This window comes from Pimephales promelas, chromosome 6, assembly GCF_988280905.1.
Source record: "Pimephales promelas chromosome 6, fPimPro1.hap1.1, whole genome shotgun sequence".
NCBI classification, from domain to species: Eukaryota; Metazoa; Chordata; class Actinopteri; order Cypriniformes; family Leuciscidae; genus Pimephales; species Pimephales promelas.
This window is the reverse complement of record NC_142774.1, coordinates 16,850,388-16,865,910: the sequence shown is the minus strand read 5'-3', so window position 1 is coordinate 16,865,910 and position 15,523 is coordinate 16,850,388. Positions and strand designations below refer to the sequence as shown.

Sequence of the window (15,523 nt, the reverse complement as noted above, 5' to 3'; positions counted from 1 at the left end):
ACGTGCCTCGGTTATAGTGTGTTTCTATTTATTTATTTATTTATTTTTTTATCCAATTAGGTCTCTAGCATCCAGAAAATTGATGTATTACGCCATCTAGTGTTAAACAAAAAGTGTTGCAACCAGAGAAGCGCAGGCAGCTTTACAACATGAATTTAATAGCCTTCTACAATGACAAATTTCACCCCCTGAAAAATCACCTTTATCGGATACATAACCACTAGCGCAGTAGGGATTAATGTTATAAAACACAGCCCATATGTGATAGCCTATTATCTTCTTTGTCGACGGCTTGGTGGCAATATACAATTCAAGGACACGTGCCTCATTTGTAGGACATAAACCTTAATATATAGAGCATATTTTTTATAACCTATTTGCTTTTAAAACATTTTTTTGGAACCCAACTGACTAAAATACGTATTTAATAAAGGATTTATTTATTTATTTATTTATTTATTTATTTATTTATTTATTTGCTATATTAGCCTTTGAGTTTTGTTTATTTCTTTTGATTTTTAACTCATCATATCTCTTGAGCGAGCAGAACTGGATGGTTGATGGGTATCCTGAAGGGACCTCGGAGTAGCCTATTGTGCCCCCTTGCGCAAAAATGGTGTGGGAGATCACCAATAGATGAGGCAGCGCTCTTTCGCGTGTCATGTTTTTGAAGAGCCACGCGTTTCACTCTAGGTTCCCCACTCGGCACGCACCAATGCAGATACGGACGGGATCGGACGCTGCTGGCGCCTGAACGTGTATCATCTTCATTGCGCTCTCGGTGCTTTTCTCCAGCTCGCCGGTATCATGCAGTCTTTAATATCCCCAGTCACCAAAGCAATACTGGTTGCACTGTTTATTTTTGCGATCCTTCTCATTTTGTACGTGATATTATGGTATATATGTCGAGATGTGGATTGTGATCACGGAATTTGATTGACATTATTGGATGCGTCTTTAAGGACATGCACCGGGTGTCCCAGCATCTGGACTGTTCAACAAGGGAGCAAAGGTTGACTCTGGTAAGTGCCTTGTGACTAATCAGTTTAACTTCAGGAATGAGATTTAGAGGCGGTCAGCAGTTATGCAGAATAATTTTAATAAAGGGTTTTGACTGTCCTTTTCCACTAACGTGTTGCGCTTCACTGGCTGTCGATAACCATCGCAAACACCCTCTTTCCTTCCACCTGGTAATGTGGACGCATCAGTTGAAATAATTTGACATGTCCAATGTTAAGCTTTTAAACTATAACCTGATATCGAGTCAAGAACCCTATTCCATCCATCCATCCTTTAAATTGAATTCAGTTGACTTTTCTGCCATTTACAATTAACTAACTGATCTCAATTAGGAAATAGCCCATGCAAATGAAAGGACTAAATCGCCTTTCATAAAATTCTTTCTTTCCTTCCCACAGAGCAGCAGCACTGTGAGCAAAATTTACCAAGAAAAGTTGGCACAGATATGATAAAGGCTCTCGATTGTTTTTAGAGCATGATGTTGCGTGCCATCTGCTTAATGCTAAGAGTTTGTGCCTCTCATTTCGACTTATTAGGCCTACGTATAATAGGCTACACTTACAACAGTTAATCGCACTTGAAGTTTATGGAATCCTATGGCAAGCCTGTTTAACATGCATTCCTTTCACCTATGTTTGTTAATCTATAGTATTTGTCTAATTAGTAACCAAATATTAAAACAGGTATTTTATTTTATTTCACTCGTATCTATTAAATAAATATTCCAATGCTTATATGGCTATCTATTTAAATAGTAATTCATTTGCTACCAGTTACAGCAACTATTCCACTGACACTGTCAACAAATTGCTTGCCATGTTTTTCCATTGAATTGTATGTAGGCTACAATATATTGTATTATCTATCAACTATTCACAGAATAGTGTGTATTTCAATTGTTGTTACTACCCATTGTAGTTTTACTAACTATACACATTTTTAGGTAGTAGCCTATGGCCTATATAACTAGTCACTTGTAGCCTATTTCAGATGTATTTACTAGAATTTATTTTTGAGACTATAACAATAATACAGTTTATATAGCCTATGTACCATCTGATGAATAGTTAGAAACATTAAAGAAGACTATTTGGATTTACGAAATAAAATGATCAATCGGCTTGCCATATAACCTGTGGTAGCCTACGCCTGTTGTGCGCTTGTGATGCGTGCCTTCAACGGTTCGTTATGCAAAGATTCAATGAAAACTCAATACTACAGCTTCAGGTGCCTTTATATTTAACCGTTTTTAGTCACTAATGTAGGCTATAAACTAAAAGCAACGTGCATATTTATATAATGCTTTAATAATGCATTATTTTTTCCACTGCTCAGTAGGCTTTATAGATTAAAATGTATTTCTTCATTTGCAAACCAGCTCCAATTGCACCACAAGAGCATATAGTGACTCACCGATTAAATACTCCACTCTGAACGTGAGAAGAATCTCAAGTGTCAGCACAGTCACCATAGCGCATCATGAGTGCGTCCAACTGCCAATTTGCCCTCGAACCGAGGCCACCTATTGCAAGTGAGCTTGAGAAATAAACGTTAGACCCAGACCCAATAGCATTGAGGTATACCGACGGAACTCAAAGATAACTACAGTTCCTGTCTGAAGGACAAATAGAGGGCAGGTTAGTTGCTATTTAACCAAGATTTCGTTGTTTGTCTGTTGAGGATGTGTCAAGAGATTTATGTTCAGAATATAAAATAATTATACTTGAATAAAAACACATAATATCCTAATACTAAAAAAATATTGAATGTAGGATGTATTTGTGTAAGAGAAATGCAATAGAATGGTGTGAGGAAGTCACCGACATTCACAATTCATTACAAAAGGACCACACTTATAAAATGACCACACTTATTTGGTAAGCCTGACTCGATAATGTCCATTCTAAGTCAAATTATATGCCATATCACAAAAACACAAACAAATAAATGTGGCAATGAGAGAAAAGTATACATATAGCCTTAGCACCTTAAATCCTTAAAACAAGCAAAAAAAAAAAAAAACTAAACAAAACATAAAAAAAGACAGTTTGAAGCTGGTGACATGAAATAGATAAGTCATAATTAATTAAATGCATTAGCAAAAAATAAAGCATGGTCCTATTTTGTTTGTGTCCCTTATATAATAAATGTGAATATAATTTAAATATGAATGGATTACTGTAAAGGGATAGTTCATCAAAAAAATAAAACTCATTCTAATGTTGTTCCAAACCCTGCGGTTAATCTTTGAAACACAGATAAATTAATAAATAAAATAAGAAAGAAACCTGAGAGGTCCCTCTGTCTGGTAAACAAAACTTAAAAGACCTAAAAAGGTTGTAAAGGTGTCGTTCACTTTCTCAAAACCTTAAACACAAAACCAAATTTTCAAACCACATTCACATTCAACCTCTGACTCTTCTTTCAAAATCAAACGATTGCCTCAAAACCTTTTTATCTGTGCTCAAAATCAAACAATGCTTTCAGATCATACACGCAGCGAGTCAATATTTTAAACACTACAGGTCATTCAGGCTCTACATCAAAAAATGGACAACATAGATAGAACCCAAAGTATTGAAAAAAAAAGTATATTGTAAGTTACAAAGTAAACACGTTTTGCAATGTAAAAAAAAAGTATGGTAATGATAACTAAAGGTGAATAAATTCTATACTGTACTCATTATGCACTTGCATACTGTGAAAATACAGTGACCCAACTGCAAAGCCAAAAAGGTTACAGTAAAATACTGTAAATGAAAAGCATGTTACATTCACTCAGAAGGGGTGTGCAACTGCAGAATCAAGGTCAGTGAGAGAGATTGAATCTGCTTCAGTATCACGTCTTCATATCGGGTCCAGCCTGAAAACTTTGCCCACATCACAGACAATGTCTTCTCTGCAGGCAAAGGGAAAAACCCTAAAACCAGACCCAGACTTGGCAACATTCCCCCTCCTCCTTGTTCACCATCTCTTACACACATATTTTTCCTCATTTCTTTCTTTCTTTCTTTATTTTTAATTTAGTTTGACAGGGACATTGTACATTAATAAACATTCCTGTAAATGTACCAGAATTAGCCAAAGGCTATTTTCCATCCATAGTCCCTGGACAAGATGTTACAAGTCAACCTAAAGAAAAAAAAAATATTAAGAATACAATCTAAGAATATAAGCTATTTAAACAGTTTTGATCAATTAAGAAACAATCAAGCAAAATAAAAACAATAATAATAGGATAGCTGGCATGAGATTCTAATGTTGACAAATCTGAGTACTGATTAACCAACTTTTCAATTTACCTTAAATAAAGCATATGTGTCTAAATCCCTTAAAGTTGTCGGAATACTATTCCATTCTTGTGCAGCTTTGACAGAAAAGGCAGACAAGCGGTATGATACACTCTTGTCTTAATGCACCTCTTGTAAACCGATAATCAGTTGTTCTAATATGAACTAGCTGACCAAGAGGGGGAGAAGATAAACCATAAATACTTTTATACATCAGGCATATATTTGCATACTTAATCATGTTTTCCCATTTTTCCAGTATTGGACAACGATGAGAATGTACCGATGTCTTATCAAAGACATTAAGTGTACGTTTATATAAGGGTCACTGAACTCGCCTGAGACCAGGTGGTTAAACAGAAAGTCATGTGAGAAATAACCATAGAATTCATAAACATCTTAGCTGCTTCTAATGACATGTTATCTCTAGTAAGCCTAAAATTATTGACATTAAACTTAACAGTTTGAAGCTTTCTTTTATTCCATTGTTGGTGTCAACATTCAGTGCAACATTTTGAGTCAATTTTGGGACTCTGAACTGACTTGTATTACAGTATGTAGAGTTGGTTTGGCCACATAATTAGAAATAAGTGAGAACCATTTTGAGTTGTGTTTAACTTTTGCCTTCCTGTACGTTAAGCGTTTTGAAACTTATGTGTATCACAGTGTGGAATTTGTTTTACTTAGTGAAAATGTGTTTAAAGTTTTGAAAAAAAAGAGCTCATGAGATTTGCAGACAGAGTTTTAACTACCTGAACTATTTATTTGACCAATTGGTTTAGGCTATTGGGAATTTGGTTCAGAGAATGGGGCTCAGAGAATTAAAAAAAAAAAAAAAAAAAAACTGTAATGTATACCAATTCTAATCCTACCCAATAATAATAATAACAATAATAATAACCTACCCATGCGTATCATATGCATGTAAAAATAAACACAATGCGTGCCATAGAGACGCATTTAGTGTGACCGGGTTGATATCCTCCATGTGTGCATATGTAACAACTGTAGTTACAAATTACACAACTGTTCTTGGAACAGTGGAACTGAAGAGAGAGAGAGAGAGAGAGAGAGAGAGAGAGAGAGAGAGAGAGAGAGATGGGGGAGGGTTGGAGCTCCCAGGTTAAAAGTGCTGTTGTTCTGAATGCATTCTGACATGAAGTCAGATACAAACAAACTCTGAGGGGGAAAATACAACAGCTGTTTTGCTATCTAGCATCCAGAGTAAGTGGAAAAGTAGGAGAGAGAGAGAGAGAGAGAGGTTGAGTTTATGAGTGAGTGGATGCTTGTCTGGAGGCTTAGCACTTCTGGAAAGGAACGACTGTGAGTAGGGATTCAGGTCAGTGTTTGGAACATGCTCAGGGGGAAGCAAACTCCCTGGGATAAAGCAACATGTCTGCTGAAAGTGACTAAGACAAGCAGAGAGAGAAACAAGACAGGAGATCCTCCGGTCACACTGACATGTAATCGAGGGTATGTGCGTGACGTCACCGTCGTCCGAGAGCCTGCTGTTACTCGCAGTGAGTGGCAAAAAGACTGAGCGGCTGTATTTGTTTTCAGCGTGAATGTCGTGAAAAACAAACACAACAACACATATAAAGTGGGAAAGAGCTTTGTGATTGCCTGTACAACTAGATTTGACAAAAAATCGGAGGTATATTTTTACAGACTGCTATAGAAAGCAGAGCAAATGGATCGCTGCAATTCACAGAAACAACTGGACTCCAGTCAGCCAAAGGTGGACTTGCAGTTATCATTTTGTGTCAATGCTGTACCCATATATTTTCAATTGTTATATATGTTAACAACTCGTCAATTAAATATTTATGATTGCATATTCTGCGTTATTGGATGTTTTTTTTAATAAACACTGACCAAAAAATAAATAATTAAAGTTTAAGGCTGGACGATATGATGATATATACTGTATAGGCTTTATATAACATTGATAATTAATCCCCCGAATTTAGACCTACCTATATTGTATTTAAGCGTTCACAGACAAATTTGCTTTAGGTCTACCGTATATTGCTTTTATTTCCCCGGTGTCAAAATCAGGCATAAACGTAAGGCAACATGATTCCTGGCTGCATGTCAATATCCATGGATCACTGGATCTTTAGTAAGTTGTAAGGAACACTATATTGAGTCCAACATTTAGTTTAAATTGATAAAATTGTTCGTTTTAGTCGCATTTTCGCAGTTTCCCCTATTAAATCCAGTCACGCAGCAGATCTTTTGCCACTCAGTCAGGCTGAGGGGGGTTGTTCCGGCGGGAAAATAACGTCAATGCATGTGAGGACAAATCGTGAGGGCTGGTGTGGAAAAGCAAGTTGTCATTTTGTCACACCTCAGCCTGTTCTGTGATCACCTGACCCATTTCCAGCATTTTCCATTTTGTTCCCCCTGAATTCTTATACATTATAAAAATTCAGCAACAGGTCAAAGCTTAGGCTAAATTATAAACAAAATGACTCCCTGGTACCCAGTTTCCATTATTTGAGACATCCAGCCTCTTCTTCTCAGACAAAATCCCTTCTTATATGGCCTGAGAGCACTTCCAGGAAATGTCTGTTTACATAGTACTAGTCAAACAGCAAGGATTTTCCACAACCTGCTGTCACTGCACCAAAGCTGAGCCCCAGGTTTGTGTTCCTGTCTCTTGAGGCGTTTTCATGGCACACATCGCCCTTGTATGACAGTAGGCTACACAAATGGCTATTTGCTCCCAACAGGAAAAATCTGCATGTGCCGAGAATGTAGAGTGAAACAGTCAGAGATTCTTCATTTTTTCATACTGTAAATGCAATATAATAATAATAATAATTAAATCATGTTTTTAATTTCCTGTTAGTCCATAGTTTACAGTCTACAATCTATCTATCTATCTATCTATCTATCTCATAAGAAAGACATTTTAAACAATGTCAACTTTGCATTAAAAGTGTCATAATTTACCGAATGGCACTTAATGACAACAGTCATAAACATTCATAAAGACTGCTTCATGTTTATGACAGGTGTTATGTCATGTTTATGACAGTGTCATGTCAGTCTTACGCACACCCCTTCAAATAAAGTGTTACCAAAAGTCCTGACACCATTGTTTATGAACAAGATAGTCAATTGGCTATGTCATGTTTTCATACTGATAGTTTACTCTGTAAATGTTTTCCAATGCAAAAAAAGTCAGATCTTGGTGACACTACCGGAAAATGCTCAAGACAGCACTATACTGGCACAGCCATTTGGAAAACTACAGTAAAGTTACACATTGCTGTAAGACAATGAATATGTATGTTTCACATTTCTACTGCATACTCTTTGCAATTCTAATTTGTTCACAGCATTGTGCAAAGGAAAAAAATACCCTTATTTATAACAAATAACAATTAATAATTAATAATACACTCACCTAAAGGATTATAAGGAACACTAATACTGTGTTTGACCCTTTCGCCTTCAGAACTGCCTTAATTATACGTGGCATTGATTCAGCAAGGTGCTGAATGTTGGCCCATATTGATAGGATAGCATCTTGCAGTTGATGGAGATTTGCGGGATGCACATCCAGGGCTCCCGTTCCACCAAATCCCAAATATGCTCAATTGGGTTGAGATCTGGTGACTGTGGGGCCATTTTAGTACAGTGAACTCATTTTCATGTTCAAGAAACCAATTTGAAATGATTCGAGCTTTGTGACATGGTGCATTATCCTGCTGGAAGTAGCCATCAGAGGATGGTGGCCATAAAGGGATGGACATTATCAGAAACAATGCTCAGGTAGGCCGTTGCATTTAAACGATGCCCAATTGGCACTAAGGGGCCTAAAGTGTGCCAAGAAAACATCCCCCACACCATTACACCACCACCAGCAGCCTGCACAATGGTAATAATGCATGATGGATCCATGTTCTCATTCTGTTTACACCAAATTCTGACTCTAACATCTGAATTTCTCAATAGAAATTCTCAAGAGACTCATCAGACCAGGCAACATTTTTTCCTGGTCTTAAATTTCTAGTCAGCAATTTTGGTGAGCTCTTGCAAATTGTAGACTCTTTTCCCTATTTATAGTGGAGATGAGTGGTTACCCGGTGGGGTCATCTGGTGTTGTGGCCCATCCACCTCAAGGTTGTGCGTGTTGTGGCTTCACAAATGCTTTGCTGCATTTGATTGTAAATCAGGTTGTAACGAGTCGTTATTTCAGTCAAAGTTACTCTTCTATCAGCTTGAATCAGTTGGCCCATTCTCATCTGACCTCTAGCATCATCAACAAGGCATTTCCGCCCACAGGACTGCCGCATACTGGATGTTTTTCCCTTTTCACACCATTCTTTGTAAACCCTAGAAATGGTTGTGCGTAAAAATCCCAGTAACTGAGCTGATTGTGAAATACTCAGACTGGCCAATATCACAGTACATATTGGAACTGAACATACAACATACATAGCACTGTAAATCATTCATGCACATCCTTTCCCATCAGTCAAAGCTGAGGTTCATTTGAGAGAAATTGTTCAATTTAGGATTAAAAAAAAGATAAAAACAATTGTCAAACAGATTTTGACAACTATGGTTCAACATTTGTGTATTTGATGACTCAAGCAATGAAATGAGGACTATTAGTTTTATATGGAATGACTATTCAGCATTCACAAGTAGCTATATGTAATTTTGACTGACATGACATAAGCAAATGATAATGTTATAAAACAGCAGAGAGTTGTATGAAAGCAATTGATACATGTCAAAAAGCATTTGCAATTTGTTGGAAAGGATGAGAAACTGCTGTGCACAAATGACTAAATGTTGTGGAGATTGAACTGTTGTGCAAATGTAAATAGTTATGTAAGAAATGCACCAAAGCGACTGAAAAAAGCTATAACACTAAAATTACAGATGTTATGGAACCTTTTTTTTATTTAAAAAAAGAAAAAGGTAAAAAAAAAAAGGGGGAAATCATCTACCCTGGCTGAATAATCAATTCAAAATACTTGAAGGAAAGAGACATACTAGTCAATGTGTTTTTAAAATCTGGTCTTACCATTGATTGGCTATAAGATTTACTTACGTTAGAAATAAAACAACTCATACCTTACGTAAGGCCAAGGCTTTTTTTTTCTTGGATGTCATTATAGGAGCAAATGGAAATGGCAAACTAATAAGGCAAAATATTAATAAACTTTTAGCAAAAAGAAAGCAAATAAACAAAAAAAAGCTGATAAATAATCCAAAATTAGCAACTGAATTCAATAATTTCTTAATTAATTCTATCAATGAAATAACACAAATGTTTAGTTCCTCAGAGATATCTCGTAAGCCTATTAATCCGGGACAGCCGGTTTTCAGGTTAGAGCAAATAACAGATCTGGAAGTGACTAACACAAGTCTATGAAACCCTCAAATGCCAAAGTACGTACTTACGGCCTTGACACACATTTTTTTTAAAAATACACAAAGACGTGCTGGTATGTCCGAGAACACATTTGATAAATGTATCAATTAAAAGGCTATTCTCTCCTGCATCCCATGCAGGTTGGGTTCCGCCAGACGGCAAACTGTGTCTTTGTGGAAACAGTGAAATCCTTGCTTGATTAATCCTTCTGTGTTGGTGCAGTCTTTTTGGATTTAAAGAAGGCGTTTGATACTGTAGATCATCGAGCACTTCTGTCTAAGCTAACACTTCAACTTTGCAGAAGATGCACTAGTTTGGTTTCAATCTTACTTGTCCAACAGAAGACAATCTGTGAGCGCTGGTGACGCTAAATCGTTTTACCTTGAATGTTCAGCAGGGGTTCCACAAGGTTCTACTTTGGGGCCAGTATAGAGTGCCGAAGTTACTACGTCACTCTGTAGGCCAAAACGCGTAAGTGAGTTAGCATTTTACCACTATGGTTCCCTCGCTCTAAAGCAAATTTTTGAATGGGTTTTTGCTAAATCGCCTGAAATAAGGTCTGTGGTGAACAAAGCCTCTAAATATTTTCACGTTTTGATCTATGACATAGAACACACATTTACGTATAACCTGCTTGTGGTTTTTTAAACTTTATTGTGTCTGATTGTGTTTTTTAATATCTTTATATAGGCTTCAAAATGTATACATTTTGGATTAACTTGTAAAGATTATCTTGCTAGACAAAACGTGTAAGGGTCACAACCCTTTGTTAAACACAGATCTTATTTTTTGCGATTTTTCCAAAAGTCTATGGGGAAAATGCATTGCTTTTCGACCGAGGGAACCCGCCGCTAGCTTCCGAGTCATCCTACAAAGTGACGTCATCACTTAGGCACTCTATTGTTCTCTGTTTATATAAATGATCTGGCAAACGTTTGTCAAAAAGTCAATTTTCAAATGTATGCTGATGATGCAGTTATTTTTAACCTGCTAAAAGCACAGGAAGCATCATCCATCCTTACATCAGAACAGAAGAATATACAGCACTGGCTGCTTAAATCTTGCGTACTACTGAACAAAAAGAAAACTGTTGCTATGATTTTCACAAACAAACAAACAAACAAACAAAAAATAAATAATAATAAAAAAAATAATAAAACTGGAGCGGTCCAAGAGGAAGTGGAACTTGACATTGTAGAGGAGTTCAAATACCTCAGGGTAACACTGGACCCAACACTTTCTTTTAAAAAACACCTCAAACTTACAGCAAACAGAATTAATTTCAATTTACATCATTTTAAACAAATCAGACCATCAATGACAATTACTTCTGCTAAAAATGTTCCTACACTCAATGATATTTTCACATATAGATGACTGAATTACAACCTGGTCACTCACTGGAAATACTATTTTAATACCCATAGAAATGTTACTCAAAAAATCTATAAAAATACTTGATCAAAAACCTCTACATCAGTGTAATATTTTAGGAAAATACAATTGTATTAATTTTAAAAATAGCTGTTTCGTTTATAAAATTTTGCATGGACTGGTTCTACCTGCACTTTCTATTAAACCAAGGTCTGACAGAGGTTGTTGTACCAGAGCTTCATTCAGAGGTGATATAGAGATCCCGCAAAGAAAAACTACCTGTCTGTCAGAGGAGATCCTTTTTGGAACAGCATCCCAACAAACATTAGAGAATGTCCCACTTTCTGCACATTTAAAAAGCACCTTAAACAGCTTCTAAAAAGTTTCCAGGTATGTCCTCATTTTGAATAATTTTATTGATACAATGTATAGACCATTTCACAAGATGTAAACAACACTGGTCCAGAAGCACTTCCTGTTTCAGTTTTTTAACACTACATAAAAGCTGGGATAAAATACAACCAACAGAACATTTAAAACTGAATCCAAAAGTTAAACAAACATCTTTAAGATGTTTTCTTTGCATGTGAAATAAAGAAAACAGTTACAAACTGAAACAGGAAGTGTTTCTGGATCAGTGTTGTTTACATCTTGTGAAATGGTCTATACTGCCTGAATGTGTTTCTTGCTTGATTTTTTTTATATTGTCACATATTCTACTGTTGCTTTATTTTATATGTTGTTGTGTTCCTGCCTTGGAACTACAGGTGAAAATAAGCATTTATGCTATAACCTGGCTCATTTACAGTCTGTACAGAAATGTTAGATTGTCCATTAATGTGCACTGTCCCAAATAAATAAATAAATAAATACAATTTTAATCAAATTAAATGGATCAAAAATTTATCAAAAGTGACAGTAAAGACATTGAAAATGTTACAAAAAATTTTAAAATATAAATCATGCTAAACTTAAAAATGAAATTGTCTAGTGTGCATGTAATTATAGCTGCCACAGTGGTAGTTCTTGTGTGTGCAATTCCACAAAATTGAAAGACTTTCCTAAGTCTTGTCACATTTGATTCTGTTTTTATCTTCTGTTTGCATTCTTAGTCACATGTCCTTTGTTTTTAAGCCACTTTTCTGTTACCATTGCTGCGTCCCAATTCGTTTACTAATACTACGCCCTAAAAGTATGTACTCTTTTTGTGAAGAAAAAGTACATACTTTTGAGTGTAGCAAAAGAATAGGCAAGCTTTGGGACATACTACTATCACGTCATCTTTAACGGACAGCTCTGTCGCGTGCTGTGTGCATCCTGTCACCGTAAACTGCCCTGTCAATCATCTTGTCACAGTTAAAATCCTCCAGCTGTCTAATTTTTTTTCCTATCGTTTCGGAGCACATTCATCTGCCAGTCGTGTCTTTCAGGAGACTCTCCCTTGTGTTTGCAATTTAAATATAATGATGCATTTAAAAAGTAATGGCTAAACGTATCTTTACAAAAGTTCACAATGCTTCTGCTTATGCAATATAATGTAGACAACATTGAATAAATTCATTTTCAGGACTCGCGCGTCCTCCGTCTGTAGTTTTTTTTAACACTTTTTTACTCGTGTTTGTAGTTCTAACCGAATCCTCGTCCACCGCGCAATGGTTTGTGGGCAATATCAGCCGTTAGAGTGTGCATCGATCTACACTTCGGATTCTGACCGGATATAGTAGACCATCCGGATATCTTTGAAACACTCATTTCAACATACTACGATTTGGGACGTACTAATTCTATTTTCGAATTCTATTTAGGACTGATAGCATGCGAATTGGGACGCAGCAAATGGACTGTTGTAAAATGCTAAATTTGGTTTTACATTGTAGGTCTAAAAATTAATAAGCTTGGACTTGGTTCTAGCAACCTAATGCACAGGAAAATTTGGACACCAGAATAAAAATATTAATGATTCTGAAGTTAAAAATACAGAATTGTTTAAGATGAATATGCTTGCACTCTGTCACTGACTAGATATAGGCTTATTTAAAATAATTTAGGACTTTTTACTGGTAACATAAGACATTTGGCATTATCAGGACTACCCTGGAAAGGTGGTGTTGTTTTTGGTCCTTTGTCAGTTTGAGAGGCTCAAGCATGATTATGTCCCTTTGAAAAATTAGCTATTTCCTGTGATTTAATCTGAATTGAGTATGATTTCTGGATCTTTTTAACTGTTCCAACTGTTACCTTTTTCCTCTCTCTAATGAGGCTTGAGATCACTTTTTTCGACTGTCTCCCTGTTTGTGGCGATGGATGTATTTTTTTGTTGTGACACAAATAGTCCCCCATTGCATTATTATTCATTATATATAGTAGTTCAATGTAGCACTGACTCTAAAACTCTCTCTCTCTCTCTCTTTCTCTCTCTCTCTCTCTCTCTCTCTCTCTCTCTCTCTCTCTCTCTCTCTCTCTCTCGCTCTCTCTCTCTCAATTCAATTCAATTCAATTGAGCTTTATTGGCATGACTGTAAAATAGCACAATATTGCCAAAGCAATAGTAATATATAAACATATGTAGATAAATAAAAGTGAAAAAAATTAAAAATAATAAAAAAATAAACAACAACAATAAAAAAAACATTTCCATATTATGCATAAATATACCACAATAGATTAAAAAAATAAAAATAAATAAATAAATATATACAATAAGTACAGAGAGCAGTTTAATGGAAAAGAGGGTTCAGCCCTTCTCCCTCATATGATGGCAGGAGGACACGTACTGCGCTGCCAGGTGAACACACTCTTCTTTTTCTCCCAAAATATAAGACAGTTTGTTTATGGGGCTCGCTTGTTGGAATTGAGGTACAATCTGTGCTATTTGTGTGAAATAAGCGTCTCTGATGTTTTTATACTTGCTGCACTCGGTGAGGAAGTGCAGCTCGTCCTCTACGGCCCCCATCTCTCTCACTCTATCTCTCTCTCTCTCTCTCTCTCTGTGCGCGTGTGCGGAAGTGAGCGTGGAAGGAGCGGGTTGTTGGAGTGAAAGTGTTCCTCTGTTTGACTGAGATTTCTTTACGGTTTCTCTTTATTTATACATTTTGTTTCTAGTTAGATAAAGATAATAGTAGTATTAGGGGTTTTCCCCCTGACTTCGGTCAGAGAGTGGGGATTATGGGGTCGGAAATGGGGGATCTCTCACGGTTAACAATCAAGCATGGTTGTAAATGCATGCCTGAGGCCGCGGTGTCAGTGGAGGATTGCCTGATAGCCGTGAGTGCGGCGATCGGTGGTGCAAACATCAAATCAGCCTCCCGCATGAATAAAGCCATTGTTTTCTTTCTCAGTGAAAGTCAAATGGTGGACGAATTGATTGAAACTGGGTTGGTAATTAAGGACAATTTTGTGCCGGTATTGCCTTTGTCAAGCCCGACTAAGAAAGTTATTTTGTCAAACATACCGCCGTTTGTTAAAAACGAAAAATTAGAACAAATACTTCAGAGGTATGGTAAACTAGTAAGCACCATTAAAATGATCCCTCTTGGATGTAAAAATCCCGAGATTAAACATGTTATGTCTTTCCGGCGTCAGGTTTTAATGATTTTAAACTCTCAGAGTGATCCATTAAATCTGTCCGTGAAATTGAGCATTGATGGCAAAGACTACACTGTTTTTATTAGTTCGGAATCGATGAAATGCTTTGTGTGTGGTGAGTTTGGACATGTCAGACAAACTTGTCCGGGGCGAGACAGGCCAGCTCCGGCTGTAGATGCGGAGAACAGCGAGAGGGCGGCCGGCGCAGATGTTGCTGCGACAGCTGTGGCGTCAGAACCGCAGCCGGACGGAGCGATCTCTGCGGCCGGTGACCTGCCCGAGGGGGGACCGGTGCTGGGAGCCTCTGGAGACGGCCTGGAGACGGCTGTTGAGGAGGAGACCAGCCCGAGTCATGCTCCCGCTGTAACGCAGACAGAGTCGGGCCCGGGACGGGTGGCAATGTCTGAAAACGAGTTGTTTTTTGTTGGAAAACAAACAAAGCCTGATGGGATTGAGAACGATACAATTAACCCTACCGATGATTCTTTAAAACCAAGTAAAGAGGATATTTTATCTCAAGAATCTGTGGATTTAATGGATGACTCTGACAATGAACATGACTACACTGAGATGATGGGAAATGACGCGGAGGATTCGGAGTTCGTCTCTGGTAAGACAAAACTTTACTCCACTCAGCAGATTAATCACTTTTTAGATACAACGAAAGGACACCGTAAACCGAAAATTGAGTTATATTTTCCAGACTTAAAATTGTTTTTGTTGTCTGGTTCCATGGCGATGAGAAAAGCTTCCTTGGAAGAGCTTGACAAACCCAAACGGTACCGTCTTAAGAAGCTTCTTAGCAATGTCAGAAGTTCTTTGAATTCACAAGGTAAAAAATGAATAGATTTTGTTT

At 37.0% G+C, this 15,523-nt stretch overlaps 1 protein-coding gene across 2 annotated transcripts in view; it reads left to right on the top strand.

Moving 5' to 3' along the window:
* Positions 1–568: 568 nt before the first annotated feature.
* dhrsx (dehydrogenase/reductase X-linked) overlaps positions 569–15,523 on the top strand; it is an 84,652-nt gene continuing 69,697 nt past the window's right edge. The window contains exon 1 of one of the 2 annotated variants that reach the window (XM_039649571.2): positions 569–1,022. The gene's annotated coding sequence lies outside the window, so the exon portion shown is untranslated. The remainder of the gene's footprint in view (positions 1,023–15,523) is intronic. The other variant, XM_039649572.2, reaches the window with a different exon arrangement.